General features: G+C 37.3%; 1 protein-coding gene and 1 pseudogene across 1 annotated transcript in view; one reads left to right on the top strand and one right to left on the bottom strand.

The window, feature by feature from the left end:
• Window positions 1-12,026, bottom strand: part of SPPL3 (signal peptide peptidase like 3) — a 108,609-nt gene that overhangs the window by 79,878 nt on the left and 16,705 nt on the right. The gene's annotated exons all lie outside the window — the stretch shown is intronic.
• Window positions 7,858-8,328, top strand: LOC148757326 (large ribosomal subunit protein eL36 pseudogene; annotated as a pseudogene).

Raw genomic sequence — 12,026 nt, 5'->3', positions numbered from 1 at the left:
TATTCCTAATGGATCAAGATAGTAATTCACACCAGAGCTTTTTCACTGCATTGTGTTAAACAGACTACATGCACATTTGAAATTAAAAAACAAAATACTATCATTCTCAATTTTTGCCACTTTTCTGCTCAAAAGGAATTTTTTTAAGAATATGTAATTATGGGACAGGATGTAGAATGATGGCAGTAGCCAGGGCACAGCTTTTTTTTTAATGCTCCTGAACTCTCCCATAATAAAAGACTGAGCAATTTGGATAGCAAAACTGAAAATCTGCAGCTACAACAAAACTAAGTGATAAGATACCCTCATGAAACCCAAAATACAAGCAAGTGGGGACAAACTACAGACTGCTAAAGATTCATTTTAGTGGAAACCAAACTTATTGGTTTCAGGACTCCTACTGAGGACCCCAAAAAGCTCGTTTATGAACACTAAATCTAATGATATTTATCATATTAGAATTAAAACTGAAAACATAAAAACAATAAACCCATTACATGTTCACATTAATCATGTTTTAATGAAACCTAACTTTTCCAAAATAACAACAACAAAATTAGTGAGAAGCATGGCACTGTTTTACAAATATCTTTAATGTCTGGTTTAACACGTCAACTGCGTTCTATTTATTTCTGCATTTAATCTGTTGCGATTCATTATTTTGTTTCAAGTATATGAAGGAGATCCAGCCTCTTGCAAATATGTACTTTAAAAGGGAGTATTTTAATAGCCTTTCAGATAATTGTGGATATTCAATACTGTGACAAAATTCAACAAATGGTAGTTTGTTTTGGGTAGGAGGCTGGGTGAAAAAGGTGAAGGGATTAAGAAGTACAAATTAACAGTTACTAAATAGTCATGTAAAGTACAGCATAGGGAATATAGGCAATATTGTAATAACTCATGCATGGAGTCAAGGGGGTACTAGACTTACTGGGAGGATCCCCTTATAAGTTATATAAATGTCCAAATGCTGTACATCTGAAACTAATATAACATTGAATGTCAACTGTAATTGAAACATTAAAAAAAAATGGTACTGTGTTTCCCCGAAAATAAGACCAAGCCGGACTATCAGCTCTAATGCGTCTTTTGGAGCAAAAATTAATATAAGACCAGTCCCTTTCTGTCTCTATTAATCTGACTACTCTAGGTATCTCATGTGGGTGGAATTATATAGTCTTTGTCTTTTTGTGATTGACTTGTTCACTTGGCATAGTGTCTTCAGGGTTTGTTCATGTTGTGGCGTGTGTCAGAATTTCCCTCCTTTTTCAGGTTGCATAATATTCCACTGTATGTGTACACCACATTTTGTTTATTCAGTTGTTTGACATTTGGGTTGCTTCCAACTTTTGGCTGTTGTGAATAGTGTTGCTATGAACGTTGGTGTACAAGTATCTCTTCAAGACCATGCTTCCAATTTTGGGGGGTATATTATTAGAAGTGGAATTGCTGTGTTATATGATCATTCTGCTTTAGTTTTTTGGGGGGTTGCCCTGCTGGTTTTTATAGTGGCAGTACCATTTTGTATTCCCACAATAGTGTACAGGGGTTGCAATTGCTCTGTATTCTTGCCAACACTTGTTCGTTTCTTTTTTTAATAGTAGCCAAATAGGTGTAAAACCGTATCTCTTTGTGGTTCATTTTTATTTTAACATATTAAAATACTGAATACAATGAATCCTAATATGAAAACTTCAAGCAGTCATTCAAAAAAAAAAAAAAAAATATATAAGACCAGTCTTATTTTAATATAAGACTGGGCATATAATATAATACCGGGTTTTATATTAATTTTTGCTCCAAAAGACGCATTAGAGCGGATGGCCCAGCTAGGTCTTATTTTCGGGGAAACACAGTAGTTTCTTAAAGGTTACATGCAATGTGGCATCTGAAACCATATGATGAACTTTTTGTACTTCGCTTCATTAAAAATCCACTGGTCTATCGTGCACTTTGAATAGATCTTCACTCTGTAAATATTAGTTCAGAGTTACTGCAGCTCTTCAAAATGTTGACACATTTCATTATTCACTATCAAAAATTATTTGTTAATATTACCACGGATCTCATCAGAGAAGCCTGAAAATACTGGGAAGTTGTCAAGCTCAAATTTTATCACTGGCAACAAATAATATCAGTCCTTTCATTTTTGAGAAAATATCTGCCAAATCTTAATAACCACAGTTTTCTTGTCACTCACTCTTTCAAGTAAAAATGGTGCTCTGAGAAAAAAGTTGCTAGCATGCAACTCAAACAATCCTCCAAGCACTTTCCCTTAAAACTACCATGGTACCTCAATACGTAGAAGTGGCTTCATGTCCTTCCCATTGCATCGCACCGAGTATTAAAAAGGTGTGCTCTAGTATCGAGATTTAATAAAAGAAACACTTTTTTTTCAACAATGACATTCTTAAGTGAAACTGGCTTTTTAGAAAAACAAAACAAAACAAAAAAAACAATGAAGAGTGCAGCAGTGAAGACTACAATGGCTACCAGAACATTTTGGTGTCACTGCTTGTTTCACGCTTAGGCACCAGCACTACACCCACCAATGCAATTGTACCAGCAGTACAAATGTTAACACAGAAAAAGGTGTAACTTCTCCGTATGTTATGAAAATAATTCGACCTTGAGGACCCCACGAAAGGGTTTCAGGATTCCCAGGAGTGTAGGTTCCACACTTTTTGAGAACTGCAAATCTAGAAAAGCATCAACAGTTACCTACCTAATTGGTCATTCTGTGGCCCTTCAGGATGGGCTACTGTTTGAACAGACCTGTTTTCTGCTCTGACTTAACTCTCACATGCGTATGAGACAACACTCTCAGTTAGGTACTCACTTTTATTGTGGCTGTTTCGTGTTTTACCATGTCTGGCTGTTTCATGTTTTACCATGTCTCTTACCTCACGCACACAGAGAACTATGTACTACTCAACAGCGTATTGCACAAGCAGCTTAGCTCAGCATTTGACCTGCAACAGCAGGATAGTTAGTTAAGGGCAATGGCTCTAACGTCAGTTTGCTTGGGTTCCAATCCTGGGTCCACACCTACTAGTCAGAAGCCCTATAACAAATTATTTATCATCATTTGCAAAATGAGGATAATAGTACCTACACTTCCAAGAGTCGTAAGGATTCAATTTAGTGTTTGACATGGAGCCTAACAAGGAAGTGCTTACAAAATGTTAGCAATACTTTAAAGATTACTATTAACTAAAACAGTAGCTATAGCCTCAATTGTAGCAAAGAAATTGTGGACAGTAGTCAAAATGAGGCAGCACCTCCAGGAATGGGCCCAGGCTCTATGGGGTATTTCCCAAGCCAGTCTGGAAGAAATCACCTGGGCGGGGGTCTACAAATCTCCAGTCCTGGGCTGTACCCTAGACTTAGTAGAGCAGAAACTTCAAAGAAGGGCCTAGGTGTAAATGGAGGGAATTAACTATAAAGGGGCACAATGAAATTATTTGAAGTGATGGAAAGAAATGTTCTATGAGGTCTGACAATTAGGTTCGCAAACTTGTCGCAACGATGTTGCTAACCTTTTTTGATTATCAGAGGGATTATTCATTATGAATTTGAACCAACTGGACAAACAATTAATCAAGTTTACTATTTGGAAGTGCTGAAAACAGTGTGAAAAGTTAGACAAGGGGCGGCTGGCTTGTTCAGTGGTTAGAGCGCGGTGCTCATAACACCAAGGTCGCCGGTTCGATTCCCACATGGGCCAGTGAGCTGCGCCCTCCACAATAAGACTGAAAACAACAACTTGACTTGGAGCTGATGGGTCCTGGAAAACCACACTGTTCCCCAATATTCTCCAATAAACATTTTTTAAAAAGCGAAAAACTCATTGAATTATACACTTGAAGTAGGTGAATTTTACTGTAGGTAATTACACCTCAGAAAGTTGATTAAAACTTTAAAAATTAAATGGGAAATGAAAAATCTCAGTTAGAAATGAGAAAGGAATCATAAAGGCCAAAGTAAAAGAGATCAGAATTATTAGTGAATACCATTCATATTTACATGCTAATAAATTTAAAAACTTAAGTCCAATGGATAATATGCTATTAAATTATTAAATACCAAAATTGATACAAGAAAACAAAATTGATACAATAAACCAACCTGACAGAACAGACTGACCAAGATAATTACAAATTACCCAACCACCTTTTCTTTACTCCCTCAAGAGCACTAAAACTCAACAGCTTTACACAGGAATTTAAATATGTCTAACAAAATTGTGGCATAGTGACCTCAAAGTGCTTTGGAGGAAGTATTATTCAGGTCTTAAAACTGACAAGATAAAAATTAAAAAGAAAACTACACGACAATCTTATGAATAACGATGTGAGACTCTTAAATAAAACTCAAGCAATTAAAGCAATACCTCAAGAGATTAATTAAAAACTAGGTTTTGTTCCAAGAATGTAAGGTTTTTAAAATAAGTAAAACTACTGATACCATACAAGCAAAAGATTCATGCAAAATGTCATGATAGCAACAGACTCTACATTTTATAAAATTCAGCCAATCTCTCTTTTTATAAAATGCAGCAAAGAACTTTTTCAAACTAATTAAAACATCTACATTATGGGGCGGGGGGCGTCATCCCGGTTGAGAACCACTGCTCCCTAGGTCCACAACTTCAGGCCTCAGGGTTTGGTATAGATCAAGTTCCAAGGAAAATGAGCATCTCCAGGTTAACCAATTTTCACAAACACCCCAAAGAAAGAATCTACCACAAGAGCCAGCAGAAACAGCAGACTAGACATTTCAGATATGAATGTAGCATACAAGGTCTGACAATTAAGTTCGCGAACTCATCCTAGAAAAAGTACTACATACCTCATTGCTGAATATCATTACTGTCACCTTCCAAGTACTCCCCTTGGGAAGCTATGCACCGAAGCCAGTGCCTAGCTCACCCTTCAAAGCAATTTTGGAACTCTTTCTGGAATGGCCATCAGAGTTGCCGTCATATTACCGTTGATGTCCTGAATGTCAATTTCCTTTATCTTCGGGTAAAGAAAGAAGTCATTGGGGGCCAGATCAGGTGAGTAGGGAAGGTGTTCCAATACAGTGATTTGTTTACTGGCTACAAACTCCCTCACAGACAGTGCCCTGTGAGCTGGCGCAGTGTCGTGATGCAAGAGCTCCTTCGGGACTATTTTTGCACACGCCTTTCTCAAGCTAAGATTTTCAGATAACATTTTCCTGTTTCTCTGTCGATGTTTACTTGGTCTGCTATGCTTCTCACAGTCAGCCGATGATTTTGACACACAATCTGACAAATTTTCACACAATCTGACGAATGTTTGCAATGTTTTCGTCGGTTCTGCTCATTATTGGCCGCCCTGACCTCTCTTCATCAGTGACGCGTTCTCTCCCCTGAGAAAAATGTTTAATCCATTTGTACACTGCCGTTTTCTTCATGGCATTATCCCCATAAACTTGGACTAACACGTCCCTGATTTCACTTCCACTCTTCCCAAGTTTAACAAGAAATTTAATGTCTGTTCATTGCTCTAATTCAAGCTCAGACATTCTCACGACAGCACACAAAACCACACAACAACAATAATGAACGCCACTCAGCAAGGCACTGCCACATGTCGACATGAACACAGCTGTGAGACACTGATATACCAAGGTTATGAAACCTTACCGAGCTGTTTGTACAGTGGTGCCCATGTAAGCAAATGGTGGCAAGTTCGTGAAGTTAATTGTCACACCTCATAGACTATAAACCATTTAGATGTCTAAGGAAATAAAAGGTTCTTGAAAATATGAACAAGAAAAAATATAAATAAAAATAAAACAATCTACATCAAGTTTGATAATTAAACACAAGTGGATTTCCATTTAAAAGAGCAAGGGAACCCTGTTTCAGCTATTTAAAATAGTGTATTACATATTCTTTACTCCAAAGTAGTTTTTCTTTTGAAGGGACAAATAAAACAAGAATTACAAAAATTACTCAAAGATATTTACAACTACATGATTCTATGCAAAATTTAAGCGAAGAATCACAATAGTCTACTATAGTTGTTGGATATTAAAGCAAATCTGCAAAAATCAATGGTATTTCTATACACCAGGAATAATCAGCTAGGAAAAAAAATGGGGAAACATCTCCATTAAAACTGCAACAAAAAGTATAAAACAACTGGTAATCAGTATAATTTATTTAAAAAAAACAAAACTAAACTAAACTTTAATGGGGAAAAACTAGGTTGGTTGCAGAAAATACACCATGAAGGCAATTTTGTCCAAGTTAAAAAAAAAATAATGTTCTTTCAATTAATATACTAACCAAATACTTTATGGAACCTGAGAACTTGGAAAAGTTAATGGGAAAAAAAAAAAGAAAGAACATTTCATAACAACATAAAGATATGATTACTAAAAGCAATGCCTAATCAAGCAATTGGGTTTCAAACTGATAAATGACTTTCTCTTGCAAATAAACGCAAGTAGGCTGCGGATTTCTTCACTTGCTGACCATCTCTGACACCAGTTTCTATTCAGTGTTTAAATGGTACATTCATAACAGATCAAATCTTTCATTTCCTAAACCATAGCTTATATTACCTGTGGTACAGCTGAAATGAACAATTCATGACCAAGATAGAATCCGTAACTCAAAGTTCCTATATAAAAAGTATTGCAGGTCAAATATTTTTTCTGAAATACTTCTAAACGGATGTCTTAAATTCTTCTGTTTTATACGTTTTATAGTTTTACCATATCATACACACTGAAGTAAAGCTGAAGCTTCATATTAACTTGTCCTGTGGACAAAGTAAATTGTAGTCACATGCAATTCACCTCTGGAAAAGCACCTGTCCTTTTGAATGATCTCACAATAGACTGGGGTATATAAGGGGACCAAAAAGGCTCCACGCCTGGTCTGTTAGGTAATTTCCAAAGGCTGCTTCTTTTCTTCTCCAAGTTAGGACTTAATTTCCTGTCTTTAGCATTTCTTGAGATTGGATACAAGAAAGAACACAACTGTTGTGTGGCACTTCCCAAAATAGTGGTAAGGGAGAACTGTTTCAGGTATTAAGATGCCAAACAAACTTTTTCCTTGGGCAAGTGAGTGTCTTTTAACATTTAAATAAAATTAAACAGGTTTCTTTTTTACGGCCGACTTCTCAGAGCTCATAATATACTAATTCAGACTATGAATTTCCAAGAGAAGGATTTTATATGCAGCCTTTTCAAGCTTACTTGATTAAAGGTTCCCTTTATTTTCAGAGAACCATTTAATGGCAAACAGCCTTGGCTTTAGAGTCAAAAATACCTGTGCTCAAATTCTAGCTCTGCTATTCATTAACAATATAATCTTGTGTGAGTAATCAGTTTTTCAACTGTAATATGGGGGAAATAATATTACCTATACTTCAGAGGACGGATTGAAGGATAAATTATATATACACACAGAGTTAACTACATTCCTGATAAACTTTCAACAAAACTGCAATTTGTCCTCCTGAAAGCAAAAGTTGATGATGCTTATTCCTATACTCCACCTCTTTTTTCCCTTCCTTTTATTTTTTTCCTTTCAGCTTTCATTCCTGGGATTAATATTCTTATTTGATTTTCTTTTAATTTAACTGTTAGTTAAGGCAGCCATACTTAAAAGGTCTCTCCTATATATTGGCTGACACCTTTCGACTAAATACTAGAGGACAGAATGAAAAGGAAATAAGTTAGTGGGTTGAGATACATTATCAAGTGAAATGAAAAAAGCAAGATATAGCATCACGGTGTATATAGTATGCTATCATTCTATTAAAAAGGGTCTACACAAAAGAATGAAGTTGAATGCTTACTACATACAAAAATGGACTCAGAGTACATCAAAGTCCTAAACATAAGAGCTAAAACTATAAAACTCTTAGAAGAAAACGGGGGGGATGGGAAGTGGGACAGAAAAAGGAAAAATAAATTGGACTTCATCAAAATTAAAACCTTATGTTTGGCGCTTCAGCTGCAGAAGCTATGGCTCTGCACGACCCCATGGCCACGGCCTCAACAAGGGCCACAAGGTGACCGAGGACGTGAGCAAGCCGAGGTATGGCCGCCACCACGGGGACCTCACCAAGTACACCAAGTTCATGTAGGACACGGTTCGAGAGGTGTGCGGCTTTGTCCCTTAGGAGCAGCGCACCATGGAGCTGCTCGAGGTCTCTAAGGAAGAGCGGGCCCTGCAGTTCATCAAGAAAAGGGTGGGGACACACACCCGTGCCAAGAGGAAGAGAGAAGCTGAGCAATGCCCTTGCAGCCACGAGGAAGGCAGCAGCCAAGAAGGATTGAACCCCACTGCCTGTGTGTGTGATAAGACCTTTTCAGGGAAAAAAAAAAAAAGAAAAAGAAAAACTTATGTGCACCACGGGATACTAGATCTACTAACAAAGTGAAAAGGCAACCCAAGGAATGGTAAAACGTATTTGCAAGTTATATAACTGATAATGAACTGATACCCAGAACATATAAAGAACTACAACTCAACAGTAAAACCAAAACAACCAGAGTAAAAAAATGGGCAAGGAACTTGAATAGACATTTCTCCAAGTACACAAATGACCAATAAGCACACAAAAAGCTACTCAGCATCACTAATCATTCGGAAAATGCAAATCAAAACCATAATGAGACACCACTTCATACCCATTAGGATGGCTATTGTTAAAAAAAAAACAACCAAAAACGAAAACCAGAAAATAAGTGTTGGCGAAGATGTGGAGAAACTGGAACCCATGTGCACTGCTGGGGATGTAAAATGGTGCAGCTGCCATGGAAAATGGTATGACAGTTCCTCAAAAAAATTAAACATAGAATTACCATATGCTCCAGCAATCCCACTTCTGGGCATATATCCAGAAGATTTGAAAGCAGGGACTCAGACAGGTATTCGTACACCCCTGTTCGTAAGCCACATTATTCATAATAGCCAGAAGGTGGAAGCAACCCAAGTCCACTGACAGAAGAATGGATAAACACAGTATGTGATATATTCCATATAACGGAATATTATTTAGCCTTAAAAGGGAAGGAAATTCTAACACAGGCTGCAACATGGATGAACCCTGAGGACATTATACTAAGTGAAATAAGCCAGTCACAAAAGGATAAATATTATATGATTCCATTTATACGAGTTACTTAGAGTAGTCAAATTCATTGAGACAAAGTAGAATGGTGGTTGCAAGAGACTGGGGGAGGGTGTAATGGGGAATTAGTGTTTAATGGGTATAGAGTTTCAGTTCTGTAAGATGAAAAAGTTCTGGAGATGGATGATGGTGATGGTCATACAACACTGTGAATGTACTTAATGCCACTGAACTGTACACTTAAAAATGGTTAAATGGAAAATCTTGTTTTGTAATTCAACACAATAAAAAAAGAGGATTATATAGGATTATACATATATATATATGCATAAACTTATACATATATAATCTTAATTTAGACTAAATTCTAAATTTAATCTAGATTCTAAATTTAAAAACTTGTATGTAAAAGGCAAAGTATTAACCCTAATCCTAAGGCATTCCTATTTAGAGGAAAACATAGAATACCTTGAGGACCTCAAGCTAGAAAAGGATTTCTTATGACACAAAAGCACTCACCATAAAAGAGATGAACAGATTCAGCTGCAGGTAGAAACTCTAGAAAATTCTTAAACATGAGCACCAGGAATATGTACAGTAATGTTCACAAAACTCTCTGAAATAGTCCCAAGCTGGAAACCTAAATATCCATCCACAGAAGCATGGATAAATAAATTATAGTATATTCATACGATGGAACATTATATAGCTGCAGAAATGAGTGCAACGACTGGGACAAATCTTAGAAACGATAGTGACCGAAAGAAGCAAATTATAAAATACAATACATATCATCTTTATTAATACTCAACTTCATTAAAATAAAGCAAAACTAAACATGCTGTACAGTAAAACATAAAAATGGAGTAAACATAAAACTAGTTTTCTGAAAAGCAAGGGAGTAATGACAGTGGTTACGAGGAGGAGCGGGGATAGCTGATCAGATAGCAGAGGGTCACAATTCAACTGCCTTCAGGGGCTCGGTAAGTAACACACTAGTGATGCAGTGATTCATTGTACAGCAAACAGAAAATGGTGGGGACTGAGGCAAATTAGAAAATGTGAGCTGTGAGTAAAGGTACTCAAAGACTAAGACATTTTGACCAAATTAAGTCCCTGCGATCATCATATGATTGATTGGGACACACAGTCTATACAATGGCCCACGGAAATCTCCTTTCTCTTGAAGTTGTATTAATTACATTTGCTGGCATCTCACAAAGCAAACGCCAGCAGTCTCTAACAACACTTTGTGAGGTGTATAAATGTCTAATCACTATGTTGTTTTGTACACCTGAAACGAATTAAAAAATTTTTTTTAAATAAAAAAATAAAGTACTGGAAGGAAGGGACAGAAGGATGAAGGACAAAACAGGATCCTGTTTATTGTTTTAATTACTATAGTGAAGCCCCAAAGGTATAAAGTGATTCATTAATTATAGAGATCAAATCTACAACCTTATTCTGTCTAACGAAGTAAGCTATGTGGTCAAACAGTACAAGTAGGATTTAATAGTGATAAAAAACAGGCCAAAACAGACCCTGAACATCTAGAACAATTAGAATAAGGCCAAACAGCAATAGCAGTTCCAAAAGATTTCTTTCATTTGCTAAGAACTCTGATTCGTACATCCTAATGATGAGAGGGACTGTTTTTCCCTTCCTCCTGTTAAGTAATCTCTATTCTCGACTAAAAATGTAAGCTTATGGAAGGAGCTTGCCTCTCTGACCCTAGAAACACTCTCTTCTTCATTAAAAATAAGCAGTAACAACATAAAATTAAAGAACCAGAAATACAGGCTGATCAACCACTCATCTGCGTTTCCTAGATGTACAGGTCACACACACACACACACACACACCCCCACGAGCAGAAGCTCAGTCCTCCAGGACTGTGTTGTTCAGTATGGTAGCTGCTAGCCACCTGTAGCTACCGAGCTCCTGAAATGGGGCTAGTCTGAACTGAGACTTTGTACTAAAAAAATAATGTAAAATATCACATTAACAATTTATGTATTGATTACATGCAATCAATGATACAAATGTTTTTGATATACTGGGCTAAATAAACTAGTATTAAAATTAATTTTGGGCCGGCCCAGTGGCTCAGGTGGTTAGAGCTCCATGCTCCTAATGCCAAAGGCTGCTGGTTCGATTCCCACATGGGCCAGTGGGCTCTCAACCACAAGGTTGCCAGTTCAACTCCTCAAGTCCCGCAAGGGATGGTGGGCAGTGCCCCCTGCAACTAAAATTGAACACAGCACCTTGAGCTGAGCTGCCACTGAGCTCCCGGATGGCTCAGTTGGTTGGAGCGCGTCCTCTCAACCGCAAGGTTGCCGGTTCGACTCCCACAAGGGATGGTGGGCTGTGCCCCCTGCAACTAGAAACGTCAACTGGACCTGGAGCTGAGCTGCACCCTCCACAACTAAGATTGAAAGGACAACAACTTGAAGCTGAATGGCACCCTCCACAACTAAGATTGAAAGGCAACGACTTGACTTGGAAAAAAGGCCTGGAAGTACACACTGTTCCCCAATAAAGTCCTGTTCCCCTTTCCCAATAAAATCTTTAAAAAAAAATTTAATTTCACCTGTTTCTTTGTACTTTTTAATGTGGCTATCAGAAAACTTTAAATTACGTATGACTATGTATCTTATATTTCTATTGCACAGTGCTGCCCCAGAAAAGGTCATATTTTACAATTAATTCCTCTAGTGATTACCTTCTTGGCAAAGGAGAGATATGGAGGACTTCTTCCCCTGCTCCACCCCACAAAAAAAACGAAGCAAAAAAAAAAAAAAAACAAAAAAAAAAAAACCCCAGAAAAACTCCCGTCATTAAACCAGCCCCAGTCATTAAATCTGGCAACCCAGATGCGGCAGGTTGCCAGAGTAATTTGGT

This window comes from Rhinolophus sinicus, chromosome 9, assembly GCF_057876585.1.
Source record: "Rhinolophus sinicus isolate RSI-liver-muscle chromosome 9, RSI-T2T, whole genome shotgun sequence".
Lineage (NCBI taxonomy): Eukaryota > Metazoa > Chordata > Mammalia > Chiroptera > Rhinolophidae > Rhinolophus > Rhinolophus sinicus.
This window is presented reverse-complemented; position numbering and strand designations above follow the sequence as displayed.